This window comes from Haplochromis burtoni, unplaced genomic scaffold (genome assembly GCF_018398535.1).
Source record: "Haplochromis burtoni strain Fernald_Lab_line unplaced genomic scaffold, NCSU_Asbu1 Contig_725, whole genome shotgun sequence".
NCBI lineage: Eukaryota > Metazoa > Chordata > Actinopteri > Cichliformes > Cichlidae > Haplochromis > Haplochromis burtoni.
In genome coordinates this window covers 89,044-104,765 of record NW_024583086.1, presented here as the reverse complement: position 1 = coordinate 104,765, position 15,722 = coordinate 89,044, and positions in this window count along the sequence as shown.

Genomic DNA, 15,722 nt, shown 5'->3' with positions numbered 1-15,722 from the left:
ATCAGGTGCAATAAATTTATCAGTATGTGATGTAAGGTATTATCATTAAAATTATTAAAATGTAAAAAATGGCTTGCACATAGCTCATTAACTTTGCACAAAATCACATGATTCCATTATCTGAGCAAAATATTGATCCACATCTACAGAGTGGTATATTTTTAGGGCTGGCATGGTTTGCAGTATTCAAGTGGTAAGGCCCAAAATGACTTTTTTTCCCCACAGGAGCCCAAACCCCTGGCAGCACCCCTGCTTACCTTACATGGGATCAGTGGGAGAATTGGCTCGGAGATTGAGAAACAAAAACAAAACATGAAGTCAAGTAAGACAGCTGAAATAGGACAAAGCACTGAAGACAAAGGGAGCTCAAAGCACGACAGACATATAAGATAGAGGATGCGGTCACTAGGGATTAGGAGACAGAGGAGGGCGCCGCTGTTTAAACCACCACCCCCTGGAACAAAGACAAATTGGGCTACGAGCTCATCTGAGAGGCCTCCAAGTCTCTACCTCTCTGAGGAGGAAGCCGGTGTCTCCCAAGCATAGAAGTGAAAAACCCAACGCTGCTGCAAGAATTTAATGAGGAGGGCTCTGCGCTATTCTCTGCTCAGTTTGTGACACAACACCGAATGGCATGTAGCGATGTTCTTTCTTCTTTATTCATGCTTTTATCCCCACTGCCTACACAAGAAGAAATGGAGTGGCCCACTCAGGCTCAATGTTAGCATGCAAATGTGCAAATTGCGAAAATCACCCTGCCTTGCACCCAAGCATGCTTGAACTGCACATAATGAAAAATAAACGGCTCCCTCATCATCAGTACTATTATTATTAATAGTAGTAGCAGTAACAGTGGTATTGGCATTAGTGTTGGTTTGTTGTTGGGGTGCCGTACTCCTTCACACTGGGATGGTTACAAACGTTTTTTATATAAATGCAGATAATGGAAGCTGCAGTTTCTCTAAGCCCACAATAACTTTAAACAGATCACAGCCACATGTCTCAGTGGAGCAAGAAAACAATAAGGTCTGTGTAACATTTGTTCATTTTTGATCAAAGTAAAGACCATGGGTAGCCGTGAGACCGGAGCACAGGCAATGACTTTTGGATGGGAGCTGCTCATTTGACATTGCTGAGCAAAACTGCCTTTAGAATAAAATAAAATAGCCCTTTATTCTCACTGTACATGTACAATGAAATTGTGGGAAAACAGTTTCGGTTTGCGGTTTGTGTGTTGTTTAAAATGTGTGCAATTTCTTGCATTACAGATGGGAGTGATGGCCAGCACTGCACGCATGACAGCCAGGCTGCCAGCAGCCAGGGCTTGGTTGCAGCCTCAGTCTCTGTATCTAAGCCAGCGGTGGCAGTTTGGTGGGGGTTTCATGAAATGATTCGATCATATTTCTGTTGTTCATGAGCAAAGTGCCTTTTTCATCACAACTTCTCATCATGATGCTGACACTGAGATTCAAACCGAATCCTAATTCTCAATAATAATTCACTTTTGTTCTCGTAAACTTTGTGAATGGAAATCACGCAAAATTATTTTGCGTGTGCAAACACGCAGAAGTAAGAAATGAAAACGGCTCGACCAAAAGAGGAAAAAGAAAAGAAAGAAGGAAAGTAAAACGTATGAAACGGTTATGTAAAACGTGAGGATTGGTGTCACTGTTACAGCAGATATATTCGTAACATGGTGGCAGCTGCTTCCATTCCACTGTCAGCAGGGATGACTGATGGAAGTGGAGTGAAGTGCACTTTACCACTAACAATGAGAAAGTGTTCTGGGAAACGCAGAAACACCCATGTGCACCTTTCACTGCTGCATCAGAGCGCTGTCACCGCTCCGGAGCGAGTGGGCACCCATCGAGCCTGACAAAAGAACACAGTACTTGAAAGTGGTGACGTGCAGCACAGTGGCAGTGGAGGAGGAACAAGGGCCAGTGGCCAAAGGAAACACCACCTGGCAGCCATCCAAAATGTCAGAGTCAAATCACATTGTGCTGCATCCAACACGACAACTTTGACTATGAGGGCTGAACTCTCTGTGACTTTTCAGGTGCTGTCGTCTTCTTCCCTTTTCTGGAGTCGTCAGCGGTCAGGCTTGTCCTCCACGCCAGCCGACAGCCCGTCAGCGTGAGCTGCTGTTGCCAGAGCACAGGCTTGCACTGGTGCAGCATCTCGTTGTGCATCTTGTGCTGTCTCCATGTTGTTGTCTTCACTCTCTTGTTTGTTTTTTTCCCTTTATATTATTTTGGGCCTGTATGCAACCGCAGCCTTCCAGGGTGTCGCTGCATTTGCCAAAAAGGATGGGACACAATAAAGAAAGAAGTGTGAGACTGGCTAATAGCTGGAGTGCTTTCATAACGTCAGTGAAAACGAAGCTACATGTTTTGATTGATTAATTCATCTTGTTGTCTTTTTTAGTAACACAGCTACCCACTGGACAAAATTCCCTAATGAGGTTCTACCTGTCACCTCCCTGTGGCTCCTCTGCATTATCAGGCCATGCCAGTTTACTTTCAAACCGCCACCATCATTGCTCTGCTCAAAGACCCCTTTGCAGATCCCGCTCTCTTACACAATTACAGGCCTATTTCCAAACGTCCATTTATCTCCTAAATCTTAATGAAAGCTGTAGTCTGGGGGAGAGTAACGTTTGATCAATTTCAGTGTGCTCTTCAACAGAATCACAGCAGCAACACAGCATTACTGGCAATTCTTCTATGCTTAGATAAAGATCAGTGTACCATTGTCACTGACAGATTACAGAACCGGCTTAGTACCTCACGCACTGTTGAAGTTCTAGTGCTTGGTCCAGAGAGTTTTACTAATGAGGTCAATGAGGTCATTGGCACCAACAATATCAAATCGTCTGCTGAGAACTTTGAGCTTATTTTTGACTAGAGATTGACTGATCCGACATACAGTATCGGTATCCTGACCTAAATGACTGGATTGGATATCAGGGAGAAATAAAAAATGCAATCCGATCCATTAAATTTCACAAAAGCACCTCACAAAACTTGCGACATGGCGTAACCCAGGTCGGAGCAGTATGTGTCACGTGATAGAGCGGCTGTTGCGTGCGAGACCTGTCGGTGACACTGAAAGCGTTTGGAGCCTCGCTACGTGCTGCCAAACTGGCATTTCATCGGTATGAAAAAAAAACAACGTTTGGACCAATGACTGTAGAAAACATGGACGACACGACAGCTCCCCAAAAATGAAGCCAAAACGTCTCTATCGCCCCCTGGTGTCTGGCTGCAGTATAGGTCATAAACCCCGCCTCCTCCACGTTAGTGGATGGGACTGGGGTCAGACTAAAATAAATTTATTCTCCTCAGATAATTTTTTCCAAAGATTCTTTCCTTTGTTTTCAATAGTTCTCATCGCGCTGATTGATGTTCAAGGGGTCTCCTCTCCCATAAGTTTGATTCTACTTCCTACCACAGTGATGTTAAATTGGGGTGTAACGCCATCATAACAGCTTTGACTGGCAGCTGCAGTCACGGAGAAACTTGCGTATCTCTGTTCGGGAATAGCAGATAGAGCGTAGGCTCTGAGAGGAGGGCCAGCGTTTACGCTATGAAAACACGACCGAGTGTTTTAACCTGACAGCCTGAGGTGTTCTTCAGTAAACTGGACTACCCGACAGAAGGACCCGAGGCCCCGCTGCACTTTTTCGGTAAGTTAAACGTGTTTGTAAGCTAATCCGTAACTACCGTCCTTAGCTCGGTCCTGAGACCTAGCTAGCTAAGATGAGCACTTGGCTGTCAGGGTTCGTTTAGCTGTGCAGGTGAATGCATTTACTAAAGAAATCAAGAGAAACGCTCCGGGCTGCTCAGTCACAATTACTGTTACTGTACTTTTATTACAAGTATTATACTGTAAAAGCAACAGGCGGCACCCTGCTTCAGCTCCTGTACAGAGCTGAATATTAAATATGTGCAAACAACAGCATATTTTCAGTCTCCACATCTGTAAAGACAGGGACAGTAACTGCGTGTGTGTATAAAACCTGCAGATAGTCAGATTAACAGTATTTTGTCTCTATCTGTCATTGATCTGGCATGACGTGAAAAAAGGCACATACCTTTGACGTTGCGTGACAAACTCTCTATTCCTCGTCCACACATGAAGGCAAAAACTGAGTTTTAAAAAATCACCGAGGTCAAAAGGTCCAAATCCATAGAAACAGCTGCATTTTCAAAAGTACCCGTGTAGGTGTGACCGTAGCGTAAAAGAGTTAGTAGTTTATTTTCTTGCTACCTGAAATTTATTTCAGCTTACTTGTATTTGCTCAATTGTTTACTAAATGTTTGAGGTGTGAAATAAACCGCAATGGAGTTTGAAAACAAAATATGGGCATGTGTGGTTGGAGTATGTGTTTGTGCGGGCGGGGGGTTAGGTGGTGATGGGCCCGAACATTTTTCTTGTAAAACAAAGGGGGGGGCAGCAAAAGAAGTTTGGGAACCACTGGAGTAGGCTATCCCAGAGAAGTAAAGCAAGTGTGTAAGTTCATCTCTGAATGTTGGTAAAGCATTCCCACGTTAAGCTTAAGAACCGATATATGGAGCTCAGGGCCCTGTGCTTCGTACGTCGCTCTACTACATCCAAGATCAAATGAACATCCAAGACCAAACCATCGCGCTAACCGTGAGCGCGCTAATCCGGTTCCCCGAACACACCTGCTGTTGACGATTAGTACAGCTGGACGCAGTAATGTGACATCACTGGGTGTCGTAAAAGGGGCTACGCATCGATAGTAGAAACATTGATCGGCAACCCTCTGATTGGTCGGCGAAAATGTCGACGGAGCGCGCTCGGCTCGGTATTTTTCGGCAGCAGAGCAAGAACTCTTGAGTGAGGGATTTCAGGAGTTTCAGAGTTTAATTAAAACGCAAGGGAACACTGCAAAGGCTGCAAAAGCAAGGAGAGAGGGCTGGCAGAAAGTTGCTGACAAATTAAACTCGTAAGTAATTTAATAATGAACAATAATAATGGAGTGGATTGATATAGCGCTTTCAAGGCACCCAAAGCGCTTTACAATGCCACTATTCAGTCACTCTCACATTCACACACTGGTGGAGGCAGCTACGGTTGTAGCCACAGCTGCCCTGGGGCAGACTGACAGAAGCCAGGCTGCCATATCGCGCCATCGGCCCCTCTGGCCAACACCAGTAGGCGGTAGGGTAAATTTATTACACTATATTATCAATATTATATTATATTTATAATATGAATTATATCCCCTTTCACATTAGAGCCACAACAGGACCCACTAGAACATGGGAACAAGGTAAAAGTGAAATATAAGGAATATTCTACAGAATGGTAATATTTATCACTTATATTGCTTTTAGTCTCTTGGAAAGAGACCCTGAAATAATCTGTTTGTTTTTTATAACAGCAACCAAGAAAAGGGCAGAGCAAAAAAAGACAGGTGGTGGTCCTGCACCCCCTCGTCAACAAGTTGGTTAAGTGAATAATACCCTCACGGGAAAATCGATATCTCTCTATGAGCACACTGTCGCGCTGAGCTAAAGGATCCTGTCTGTCCCGCAATATACGCTGAATTCTGAAAACTCTCCTTATCAATCTTGCACCTTCCGCAGGACATGGCTGCGACAGGCTTCCCAAATCCACCTTCGCTTTTATAGCCGTGGTCTCTCATCTTGATTACACGAAGTAATTTGCAATTGCTACTCTGAAATATGAATTACATCTGTAATAATCACATACATGTAATATATGTTAATAGTACATTTCCCTTTTTTAGGAAATGACCTGTATGTATCTGTGTGAAATCAATAAATGGATCAAGGTGCTGCATTAGTCTTTAGTTACATTGATGTTATTTATTTATGGTGAAACAGTGGTGGAATATCGCTGTTGCTTTCGTATAAATGACGCGGGCATACCTGCGTGGCCGCGATCTAATCCTGTTTACATAAAGTAAACCTGCTCCCCAGCAGGTTTACGCTTACGGCTCTGTTGCTATGACAGCAAGTCCCGGATGGGCTTCGGGGAACCGAACGATCCTGGATCACGCGAAATCGTCAACAATCTCATCCAGCTAACTCACTTAGCGCGGTACGAAGAACAGGCCCCAGATGTCTGTGCGTTGTCATTGCTAAGCCTGACCGTACAATGAAAAGACTCAAGTTTCACTTTGAAAAAAACAACTGTGCTCCAGGCTAAACAGTTCTGTGGTTCAAAAAAAAGAAAAAGAAAAACATGAGTGTTGTGAAGCCGTGTTCCATTTATTTGCACTGCTTTCCACTCTGGAAGTCTATTTATGTTCATCTTTAAGTATGAAAGGGTCCATTATACAACTTGTTTGGTTTTTAATTGGAAATCCATTATTGTGCTGATATGCATCTATTCAAGAAGGCAAGGCAAGTTTATTTGTATAGCACAATTCAACAACAAGGTGATTCAAAGTGCTTTACAGAGACATTAGAAACAAAAACAAATAAAAAGCATGATTTAAAATTGATTAAAACAAGCAAACAAACTAACTAATTAACAAACAAACAAACAAACAACAGTATATAAAATCAAAACAGATAAAATCAGAACAGTAGATAAAATCAGTAGTTAAATGTAAGTTTTGAAATTTAAGCTTAAAAGTGTGGATTTGGTGCTTTATTCAAATGCAGCTGAGAACAGGTGAGTCTTCAACCTGGATTTAAATAAACTGAGTGTTTCAGCTGATCTGAGGCTTTCTGGGAGTTTGTTCCAGATATAAGGAGCATAAAAGCTGAATGCAGCTTCTCCGTGTCTGGTTCTGACTCTGGGAACTGATAAAAGACCGGATCCAGATGACCTGAGGGATCTGGAAGGTTCATACTGGGTCAGAACCAAAGATCTGCATAAAATTGCATTTTAAATTACTTTTTGAATATTACTTTAAACACTTAGACTTAAAGTTCTGCTAAAAGTTTAAATAAAAAGAGCAGTGTTGCTGAACCATGAAATATTTTGGTGCAGTGTATTTTTGCATACAAGTGTAACAGAATAGCTTTAGTGTTTTGTTTTTTAAATTTGAGTATGAACTTATACAAAATGCAGCAAGATATTTTAAAAAACAGTTTTATTGATTATAAAAGACTGTATCGGATTCATATCAGTATCGGACATAAAAAAGTGGAATCGTGCATCTCTATTTTTGACTAAAAATGAATTTTGAACATTTTATTAATAACATAAAACTCTACATCACCCCTGCATATACAGCTGAGCTACTGAGACCTTATACCCACAGCATCTCCAATTGTCTGATCAGAGTCTCCTATTTGTTCCACACACTGATTTTAAAACCAGAGGTGAACAGTGTTCTTCAGCCAATCAGGTCCCAGCGAATAAAATCTCATTTCTATACGTTACATTTTTTCCCCATTATTCATGGTTTTGTGGTCTGCTAATATAAATGTAAAGGATTCTGCATGCAGGAATCAATGAAACACTGCGTTTGTACACATGTGTACACACATAGGGCAGGGCGATATGGCCAAAAATGTTTATCACGATATATATTTGAAAATTTGCAATAACGATATAACTGACGATATAATTGACGCGAGACAAAATACGTTACAACTCCACAAATTTATTAGTGCAAAAATCCCCCATCAATTCATTTTTTACTTAAACAAGCAGCTGTTTTTTATGTGTATTAACGCTATGTAAAAATTTAACAGTGCAAATGCAAATTCCTTGCTGACAATTTAACATTTTCAGTAGAAATGGGCTGAAATATCCTGAGCATAACCATGTATAATATCCACAAAAGTTAAAAAGAGGTGCTTTGCAACATGAAACTGCAGTGTGCCACATAAACAGGTCAAATACATATTTTTCAGACCATTTTGTGCACCGGATTATAAGGCACATTAAGCAAAACAAAACAGTGGGATAAGTCAAACTTAACTCAGCTCATTCTTCTTGCTTCCTCCACTTCTGTACCATTGATTCATTAATGCTGAATTCTCTCACAGCTGCTCTATTCCCATGTTCTACTGTGTGACTGATAACCTTGAGTTTAAAATGGGCTTCATACGCATGTCTCTTAACAGGTGCCATTTTGGGGTCCTTATACAAACAATGCGGTAATATTATGTTGACGCTAGAGCAGGGCGATATCACCAAAAATAAAAAAGAGGCCTCTGAGGCCGTCACAACTGCCCTGTGACAGAGGTTGTCTGAGAGAATATTGGGAGCAACAACACCATGAAGTCCAAAGAACACATCAGACAGGTCAGGGATAAAGTTATTGAGAAATTTAAAGCAGGCTTAGGCTACAAAAAGATTTCCCAAGCCTTGAACATCCCACGGAGCACTGTTCAAGCGATCATTCAGAAATGGAAGGAGTATGGCACAACTGTAAACCTACCAAGACAAGGCCGTCCACCTAAACTCACAGGCCGAACAAGGAGAGCGCTGATCAGAAATGCAGCCAGAGGCCCATGGTGACTCTGGACGAGCTGCAGAGATCTACAGCTCAGGTGGGGGAATCTGTCCACTAGGACAACTATTAGTCGTGCACTGCACAAAGTTGGCCTTTATGGAAGAGTGGCAAGAAGAAAGCCATTGTTAACAGAAAACCATAAGAAGTCCCGTTTGCAGTTTGCCACAAGCCATGTGGGGGACACAGCAAACATGTGGAAGAAGCTGCTCTGGTCAGATGAGACCAAAATGCAAAACACTGCACATCACTCTGAACACACCATCCCCACTGTCAGAATATGGTGGTGGCAGCATCACTGCTCTGGGGGTGCTTCTCTTCAGCAGGGACAGGGAAGCTGGTCAGAGTTGATGGGAAGATGGATGGAGCCAAATATAGAGGCAATCTTGGAAGAAAACCTCTTGGAGTCTGCAAAAGACTTGAGACTGGGGCGGAGCTTCACCTTCCAGCAGACAACGACCCTAAACATAAAGCCAGGGCAACAATGGGATGGTTTAAAACAAAACATATCCATGTGTTAGAATGGCCCAGTCAAAGTCCAGATCTAAATCCAATCCAGAATCTGTGGCAAGATCTGAAAACTGCTGTTCACAAACGCTGCCCATCTAATCTGACTGAGCTGGAGCTGTTTCAAAGAAGAATGGGCAAAGATTTCAGTCTGTAGATGTGCAAAGCTGGTAGAGACAGACCCTAAAAGACTGGCAGCTGGAATTGACTCAGGGGGCTGAATAATTACACACACCCCACTTTGCAGTTATTTATTTGTAAAAAATGTTTGGAATCATGTACTGATTTTCGTTCCACTTCTCACGTGTGCACCACTTTGTGTTGGTCTTTCACCTGGAATTCCAATAAAATTGATTCATGTTTGTGGCTGTAATGTGACAAAATGTGGAAAAGTTCAAGGGGGCCCAATACTTTTGCAAACCACTGTAAGTCAAACGTTACACAACTCATTCTTCTTGCATCATCTACTTCCGTACCATTGATTCATTAATGTTGAATTCTCTCGCAGCTGCTCTATTCCCATGTTCTGGACCTGAAAACAGGGTTTGGTTTCGTTCTATAATACTGAACTTATTTATGACAGTTTGAACTTTGAGAGTGTTTACACAAGAGAGAAAAGTGTGAAAATGTTCATGCCTGTCTGAGAAAAGTGTGTAGTGAGGGGTTTTACAGCCTTAAAACATTTATAATAATTGTAAAAAATAAAGTTGGCTACTTTGCGGATTTCACCTATTGCGGGTTATTTTTAGAAGGTAACTCCCGCGATAAAGGCGGGACCACTGTATTGGATGGAAATTCACTCTAACTTCTCTCAGTCAAACAAACTGGCTGTTCTTTGGCAGCTTTTTCAGTTTTCAGGAGCGCAGAGCTGAAATAATGATGATGTTTCATTCTTGTGTTAGAGGGAAATCTTTTTAGTTTCTTTGCACCCTGATCTCACAGTAATGCATGATGTGCCCATGACATGACATTGGTATGGTATAAGAATGCGGGGTATAACGTCAAACTTTGGACAGTATGCAATAATATAGTATGACAGAGGTAGAGGCAACGGTACCACAGTGGCAAAGAAGGGTAGAGGAGGAATGTGCTGCTTTCTGCCACACTAAGGGCTGGTTCTCAATTTTTGACTGATTTTTGAAAGCGCAGGTGTACGGCCATGCTGCTTTTTAATCAGCATTTCAATAACAAATGAGACTAGATTCCAAACAGGGACAAAAGCTGAGTTTTGTCTGTGTGACGACAGCTGTACTGTAGCATGTACGGTGCACGCTCAACGCTGGTACAAGCTGAGCACGTTGTGATGTCACAGTGGCTCATAACACTACCGGTTACCTTGGTTAATGTTTCATCCATCATCGCGTCACAAAGCTGACTTGGATCAGGCCATTTTTCACGAGTGAACTTTGTGATGAAATTTCAAAAATGAATTTAACATTTATTTGCATCTGTGTTTTAACTGTCTCATATTTTCTACATCAGATGTTTTTTGCAAATTGTTTCAGAAAAAAATTATCGTGTGATTTATCTGAGAAAAAAAGTCACACTAACGATAAAGTCTGAAAAATATCTGCTTCAGAAACATTATGGTGATAACAGCATGGGCAAGGAGAACATATGGCTCCTGCCGCCAGCAAACGAGACCTAGCAAAGCAGAACGAAAGCAGCAGAGATGGAGGGCTACACTGCAGGTGGAAATAGCTGCTACGGGCTGGATGGAGCTTCCTCTGGAAAATATACTGGGCAGCACAGCCCCTCCAAATAACCTGACGTAGAGCTAAAACTGTACAGGAGGAAAAGAATGGAGATCCTTTTGGAGCCAGCAAGCCTGCTCTGTCCTTCCAGTCTACACTCCTTACTCACGTAGCAATCAGAAGAACAGCCTGAACAAGTGGACTCTGCAGTGGCACGCTCAGCCGAGCAGGCTCACAGCAGAATAAATGATGCTGCACACTTGGCCTCCCTCACCGCATTCTACAGATATCATTAGTGCCTCTGCGCTTAATATCATTATTGCTATTGTTATCATTATCAGAACTATTTATCTGTAGTCCCCCTGTGTGCAGTGAGCAGCACACTTTCCTGCTAAAAATCAATAGTGATTTAAAGAGGATGCTTCTTCTTCTGTCCTCATTAATCTGGCTCCCGATGCCTCTCCTGCTGCTACCTCCTCATGACAAAACCACATCTACCAACTGCCTGACACCACCTCTGCGCGTGCACACACACACACAGAGCAGTATCTTTTAATCAGTCTATTAAGGAGAGCAGGGGTGCCGTGCTGATGATAAAGTGACCTGTGAGCCGGTGTGCGTTCCCCACTCCGGCCACAGCAGAGGACAGATAACAGCTCAGTGAGCACCAAGATGATGATGATGATAATGTTAGAAACCCAAGGCCACGGAGCATATCCAGCCCCATCCTAAATGTCAGCCGTCCTCCTGCATTACTGTGACTACGAGGCTTGTGACACGCAGGCCTGCCTACAGTTATGAACCTGGCCCCTGTGTGAGCATATCCACTGTGACAGATGAACGGAGAGTTAGAGAGGAACGAGATGGAGATAGATGGAGGAGCAAGGGGTGGTGTTTGTGGGAAAGGTGTGCTAGCTTTACAGATGACAGTGACTGTTGTGTTTCTCCCTGTCAGCTTGCAGAGAATGCATCAGGCTAAAGGACCAACCGACCTCTGTGTGTTTGGTTAACCCGGGGCTGACGGGTGGCACCGTGACGGGGTGTGACAGTGCACACCACAGATGGGAAAGCAAACGCGATGCCCTGTGTCAGCAAGCAGACACCCTGCAGTGACAGCCACTGCTCTCAACACCCCAACCAACAGAGAAGCACAGCGAGCACATGTTTGTGGCTACAAACAGCCCACTATGAGGGCGAGGGGGCACTGACAGCACTCAGGTCAGTTTTGCAGACTTAACAGCACAAAGTACGCGTGCTTCTGACGGTGCCGCTACACACTGGAAGAGCATTGTAAGAACTAGTGAACGGACACGGGACAAGTTCTTTCTATCCAACATTCTCACACATTCACACTGGATGGGCGTGATACTTGCAGTGAGTATCACGCCCATCCAGATTGAAGCAGCCAGGGATCGAACCAGCAACCTTCAAAGCTCTCGTTCCTGAGCCACAGCCACGCCCACTATAAGGCGTGACAGAGTGATCTGTCTGTGACAGGACTGTATTACAACCAGGATGTTGAAGAATTTTGAATTTGTTTGCACTTTCCTATTTGAACTCCTGGATGTATTTGCACAGAACTCTGAGGAGAAGCTCGCTGTGTTTCTCATGTTTAGATCATTTGCTGCTCTGTGGGGTTTCGGCTGATTTCACAGACACTGGCGTGATCCACGTTTGCATGTTTCTCCATACAGCTAATGGAAAAGTAAGCAAGCCAGAGGCTGTCAATGCCAATACCCAGCAGGACAGCAGCTCGTCTCTGTTTCTACTGTGTCTGTCAGCCATTCGACAGCGAGCCGCCACCTTGGGCTCACTATCATGACAGCTGCATGGGTCTGAGTCGAGAGCCGGTCAAGCAGAGACAGAGAACAGACAGAAACATATTAGCACTGTGCACATTTTCACAGGCTCCATCCTTAGATCCACAAAAAGGAGACGGTTTGTGATTGCAGGACGCGGCTGAGTTATCATGTTTGAGAAGACAAAGCATCACGCAGCTAATTTTGACTTTTGTCCGATAAATACGTTTCCTGGCCAGATGTCACACACCCTGAGACTTTCTTTTTTTAGCTTCAGTATTTCCTCTGAGCAGAAACTGAATCTTTGTGTTTTCAAGGAGTCCAAGTATACGTTCTCCACCAGTGGGTCAGTGGGTCCCTCTCACTCTCCCTGCACTCTGCTGTTCTCCGGATCTGTGATCAGATTGTGATTGACATGAGCGTCTGAGATAAACTTTAACTTTCTACATCTGAAAATCCGTCAGTCGCTCCCAAAGTGTCACTAGCACTGGTACGGTTTGTTCGAGCAAAGGCACGCTACTGCTCAGTACAGCAGTCCCAGAAACTCTCCCGTGAGTGTGTTTTGTGACATCTGACACATCAGAGCTAATGTAGTTGAGCTTGAAAGTAGGCTAATACTGTCTAACACTGACACTCCCACACACCTTACCAATCTGAGCCATAGTCTCAGTAAACCTCATCACTCGGGCAACTCACACATGGACTCTTTTCTTTGCACTACGTCTGAGCACTTTGCAACTATTTTGTTCTCAATTGTGTGCTCTTCTACTATTTTGGATTTCATATATTTCTCCTGCTTGTCATTTGCTGCTGTCTAATAATGTGCCTGAGCACCCACAATTTCACTGTACACGTACAATGATAATAAAAGGCTATTTCAGTCTATTCTTTTTTAACTAGCAGCTCTGAAAACGTGTCATATCCACAGACGGCCACAGGACTTCTACATCAGCCTGGCTCCTCAGGGTGTGGGGTCTGGGAGCCAAACAGAGTTTACTGTAAGGTAAAGAGCCCAATGGGGTCAGTGGTTTTCTTCTCATGGCAGGTTATGTGAAAAATGTGTGTTCACCCATAGCATTACGGGGATGTGACTCAACACAGCATAAATGCTGCACTTTGAATGTGGCCGCTGGCTTCTTCTTTGTCATGTTACCTGCACACTGTGGGCCCTTCCATGACACTACAGCATCCAAGCGTGCCACAGGAAATGCCTTTGTTGACATCCCATGATACAGGTACGTATCGGCATATACCATTATCCAACATCTTTCAAACGTAGGTACACCTTCTGGTGCTGAACGCCTGCAAACAACAAAGGCTCGTTGCTTTGTTAGATATTACTGCATACGAGTGGAATACGTGTGAGCCTTTTGTGGCTGAGTGGGTGGTAATTACACATCTATAGCTTCTGTTGGGCTGACAGCCCGGAAAGTGTTGGATGTCTATTTGCAGCATCTTCCACAGTTGAAAGAGTGCAGCGTGGTCAAGGTCAAATTCGATTTGTGGGCTTTATTTCTGAATGTGATCACACACTTGTCCTCTTCTACCTTTGAGAAGACAAAGAACAATCTGTGGTACAAGTATTGCTTCCTAACAAGTGAAGGGTTTAGGTCTGGTGTTGGAGGTGAGGGTAAAATTGCCTCATAGAACAGCTGGAGAGGCCTAATAAAAAGACAGAGCAGGACATTTTCCACCGTTCACTGTAAAGCAGGCGTGCAGTGTTACAATCAGGTGCTGTGGGTCTAGTGTCAGCCCAAACACAGACATCAGGTCTGCCTCCCCCACACAGATTAGAGCCTCACTGCAGTGGGGCTGTGTGAACGCGTCACAGCCCCACTGTCTCGCTCCAGGGTGAGCCGGCAGCAAACAAGCCATCACATCATCACATCCAAGCCAAACCGAGCCCACTCTGCTGGTGTGGACAGGTGAACCGAGTTCCTCCAGCAGACGGAGCGCGGGGTTGTAACGCTGTGCTAGGAGTGTGCGTGAAGGGACACAAACAGGTCACGGACCAGAGACAGACAATTATTCAGTGAATAATTGTGGTCGTGTGTGGAACAGAAAGCCCGTGTTGGACGTGTGCGGATGAAACTTACCGGGATGACTGTGGGCCCCACGGAGCACGAAGGCTGCAAACACGAGAGGTAAAATCCAGCAACAGCACGACCGCAGTAGTGTCCACATGGCAGGGATGTGCGCGTCAACATGCATACAGCACCCACGAACAACTGTTGACTCTCCGTCCTCACCGTCCACTCAGTGACCGCGCAGCAGGCAAGATGCAGGCGGACGGACCCACAGAGGTCCACACTATTCCCTTCTTATCATACTACTCGCACGGACGCTGGTGTCTCCGGAAAAGCGCGCGTGTGCGTGTGCACGCAGCTCCTCAAAGCGTTCTCTGGCTTGTGTGGCTGCGGCGGTGGAGGTAGCGCTGTTTAGGCACAGGGACAGAGAACAGTCGGCGCTGGAGCAGCGGGGAGGGTAGCTTTCATCCCTCCACCCATCCACCAAGTAACAAGCGAGCCCTACTCTGCTACACGCTTCAAACGGCCAGAGAGAGAGAGAGAGCGGTCAGTCCTCTGGATCCTAGCGCGGGGAGGAAGCGCGCACTCTGAGCACAGATAAGAAGAGATGTTCCATCTCCACAGCTTCGGTGTGTGTTCACAATTAAAGGATTGCACCTCCGCCTCAGGTTTGTCTTGGAATGAGTGCAGCGACCGTGGTTATTCAAACAAAATTAACAAAGCCTTGAAATTATGGAACGCCAGGACTGCCGTAATGAATGAATTAAATACACCATTAAATAATTATTTAAATGTGTCAATAATTAATTGAAATTGAAAATAATTAATTAAAACGGGAAATAATTAATTAAATAAATAAATATTTTTGACACATTTAATTAATTCTTTTTTATTTCACGTTTTAATTAATTATTGCCACATTTAAATAATTATTTAATGGTGTATTTAATTCATTCATTTTGGCACACTTGACTCCTTCAGGTCTCACCATGAATCTATTTTATCTGTCAGCCTCACCCATCAAACCCAGGGGGCGGGGTTAACACTGATCGAGTCAAAACCATTGCTTTGGCCTGGTGGCCATTGTTTTTAAAAGGCATTTCTGCACACCAACAACCGGCATGTGGAAACTAACAGAACTGAACTTTGAAAAACCCTGTTTGTGTGTCACCCAATACCGCTTTAATATTTTTTAGCTGAGAATGTAGCGGTTTAATCTTAGATA